General features: G+C 34.8%; 1 pseudogene; it reads right to left on the bottom strand.

Moving 5' to 3' along the window:
- Nucleotides 1-2,080: 2,080 nt before the first annotated feature.
- LOC111990436 (acyltransferase Pun1-like) lies at nt 2,081-3,502 on the bottom strand (annotated as a pseudogene).
- Between the last annotated feature and the right edge of the window lie 297 nt (nt 3,503-3,799).

Raw genomic sequence — 3,799 nt, 5'->3', positions numbered from 1 at the left:
TTTCGATCGATTGAATGTTCTTTTCGATTGATTAAAGAGGAATCAAGAACCGATCGATTCAGGCAGAAACTCTATGATGAAATTCTTCATTATCTCGATCAATCGAATGTTATTTTCGATCGATCGAGCAAGAATTGAGAATCGATCGAACAAGGCAGTGGCATGGTGATGAATTTTTTCATTTTTTTGTTCGATTGAGTATGTAAAAGGTTCGACCGATAGAAGGCACTGAATTTTGAATTTTTCACTTGTTTTTGATTAAGTGTTAAAACTTTGATAAAAAGCAAGTCTATGGTTGATGTTCAATCTAAAAACATTTGTAGGAAGTATTTTATCTAATTTTTGTGTAATATTTTTATTTTCTAACTTATGATGATATCATTAAAACTTAAATAAATATAAGAAAGTGGAAATGTTAAAAGTAATTTAATAATTTCACAAATATATTGAGAATGAACATAGTGATTCGGCAAATTCATAATTTGCATTATAATTTAACTATTTCAATTAACTTAAGTGCAAATTTTTAAAAATTATTATTGCGTGTGTTACTTTGTTTTTTTATATTATCATTATCCATGAATTGTTTCTACTTGTCAAAAAAAAAAAAAAAATTTGAAAGTTTCTTCTTGTCTGAGGAAGGTAAATTACCAATAAAGCATAAAGGTCATAATGTCTAAATAATATCACATAATGATGTGTAACACTTTTGTTGTGCTACTTAATTAACCACAACATTTATGATGCAACTTTTATTATACAATAATAATAATAATATAAGATATAATATAGTAAAAAATATATAAAAATCATTGCCTCATTTTGATGTAATTTGACAGTGGAGATCAAGATTCAGTTATCCCATTCATCGGGACTCGGACATTGATAAATGGATTAGCAAAGGAGTTGGGACTAAATACAACGGTGCCTTATAGAGTATGGTTCGAGGGAAAACAGGTCTATATATTTATATTCTTGTCTCTTTATTCATTGGTGCCAAATGTTATTCTTTTTCCTGATTTATTTTATCTTGTAGGTTGGCGGATGGACACAAGTATATGGTAACACCCAACTATCCTTTGCCTCCATAAGAGAAGCTTCCCACACAGCTCCGGCTACGCAACCAGAGAGATCACTAGTGCTATTTAAGGCATTTCTTGCAGGGCAACCACTACCAAAAGCATGAACACATCAAAAATCATGAAACAAATAATACTATACTAGTGTTACTAAATTGAATTTTCCAAGTTGGGGAATATTTGGCCTCTTCTTGTGTATGAAGTATCTCTTCTGGTTCTTCTCCAAAAAAAAAAAAAAAAAAAAAAAAAAAAAAAAAAAAAAAAANTCTTCCAAGAATAATGCAGTTAGCTTATATGCCAGGTGGGCTTCTTGCTTGAATTTCACAAACCATGTAGATATAAAATTGAATTTTCAGGAAAATTTCTACCAAGATATCATCCAGAAAGGGTGGAGCTGGGAATATTTGTTTGGGGGCTGAATACACTATACATCAATATTAATAAAGTAAAATTGAAAACACATATATACTAACACACACGCTGCCCAATTATATATATATATATATATTTATTTATTTAAAAAAAAAATCAAGTTGGTCAGGTATCCATTACCCAACAAGCACCAAGAGGGAAATCCGCCTCCAAGCAAATGTGACTAATTATTTTTCTAATCATGCATAACATGTAATATTAGAACTAACTTGGTAACACCTAGTTACCTTCAATCACAATTAGTATTTTTATAATTTTAGGGATTTGACTTGAGGGTGGTAACAATAAAGAATTCATTTTTGAATCAACATGCTTCAGTTCACATTCATCAACTTTTAAGTTAGAACAAAATTTTGTACGAAGTTGTCAAAATCGTTTATATGTGACTAACTGCACAACTATTGCATCAAAGAGGCTTATGACTTAATAGCATTGTCTAGTTCTTTTTGTGAGGTAAATTTTGATTTGATTGAATCCCTTTTAATGGTCATATTTTCCAATTAAAACATGAGTATATATATGAAGGAGAGAGAGAGATAGAGAGAGAGAGAGAGAGAGAGAGAGAGAGAGAGAGAGAGAGAGTATTAATTGATTTCATAGAATTCTGTGCTTTGAAAGATTATTCAAATGCGGCTTTGTTTAACAAAAGCACTAGGGTTAAAGGAAGCAAATTCAAGGAGCCCCTTGCTACGTTGAAATATTTCCATCTCTCGTTCCTCCAATGTCACCCAAGCTTCTATGCCACCACCTTGTTTTGTATCCATCAAAGACAATTAAGTTCTCGAAGTAATTGCTTGAATTATTAGTGATCCACATGGGCTTTCCCCACCCAAAATCCATTTCATATAGTGGCAACTTGCACAAGCTTGTACATCTATAAATGGTAATGTCCATTCTCTTCATTAATTCACCGCGCTCCTTGAGTGACTCACAAACCATTTGGAAACCTTCATCACCTTTGAATTTATTGGCCTTCTCATTGCAAAAGTCTATCAATCCTTCTCTCATTTTAGCTACTAAATCGTGTAATTCTAACTCCCTGTCCTCAGAAAACACTAGGAATTGCCAAATGAGATTCCCTATGCTGTTTTCAGGCAAGGGTGGCACCATTCTTTTGCGCAAGTCCACAGCTTGGGACAATACCAATGGCCCTAAACGGCTTGATATTGACTTAGAAGCAGCCATAGCACATTTCAAGATGAATGCCAACACTATTTCTACGTTTGTGGGGGGTCGCTGTCCAATTGCACCGGCTGTTTTGACCTTGAGGCTAGCTATCTTTGAGGCATCAAAGACAAACCTCCTTGTGATGCATTTTTTAGCCTGGAAGTTCACCTTAGGATTGGGCATGATGGGCAAATCTCTAGGCGGCAACAAAGAGCCTCCAATGAATTCCGGGATCACTACTTCATCATATCCACGACTAGTGGCTGTCCAACTTTGGAGAAATGTGAAGAGAGACGATCCATCCATGATCTTGTGTGAAGGGCATACAGCTATGGCAATTCCACCACAGCTAAAGGCAGTGAGTTGAATAAGCAACATAGAATCCGAGGCTAATTGAGTGGTGTAAGGATCAGTGATGGGACTTAAATGACTTAGTAACTCAATGTTACGTTGGATAAGGAAGTCTACAAGTGAGCAGCTAACTTGAGCTTCCACAAAATAAGCCCCTTCGTCATTGCATTCAATGGAGGCAGTGTCTTTGAGACGGCCAGCCATTGGATAAAAGTGAACCAAGGTTTTAGACAGTGAGTTTTGTAGGCGAGAAGATTGCTCCAAGACTTGAGAGGTGATACTATTACCTTTTTCATTAGGGTTTGAGGAATAGAAGAAAACGGTTGAACTATATATCGGGGGAAAGATTTGGTCCAAAAGGGCAAGGCTAAAGAAGGTTCTATGTTGATGAGGAGTTGGAACTGATGGTTTAATGGTCTTTCTTGACATGATTTCAAACCTCGTTTCTGTCACCATCTTCTCCTTTGGGTTGCACCTCTGGTTTTCTTCCTTAAATTTGTCTCTTTTATAGACTTCTACTAGTATAAACAAGACAAATAGAACATATAGAAAACCCTTTTTTTATTTTTAAAGAATGATAGCTATAGCTTTGGGTGAATGCAAGTGTTCATACGCAACCTATGATTGGAGTAAAATATATGCAAGTAAGACTCACGTTCTGAATAGCTCTCACTTGCGTGGAGATAAAAAAATGGTACATTTCTTCAACGCTATATATACTAGTCTAGTTTCATTGGGAACGTGGAATTGTTAATCCATCGTATTCATGA

The sequence above is a fragment of the Quercus suber genome, unplaced genomic scaffold, assembly GCF_002906115.3.
Source record: "Quercus suber isolate HL8 unplaced genomic scaffold, Cork oak 2.0 scaffold_187, whole genome shotgun sequence".
NCBI classification, from domain to species: domain Eukaryota; kingdom Viridiplantae; phylum Streptophyta; class Magnoliopsida; order Fagales; family Fagaceae; genus Quercus; species Quercus suber.
This window is presented reverse-complemented; position numbering and strand designations above follow the sequence as displayed.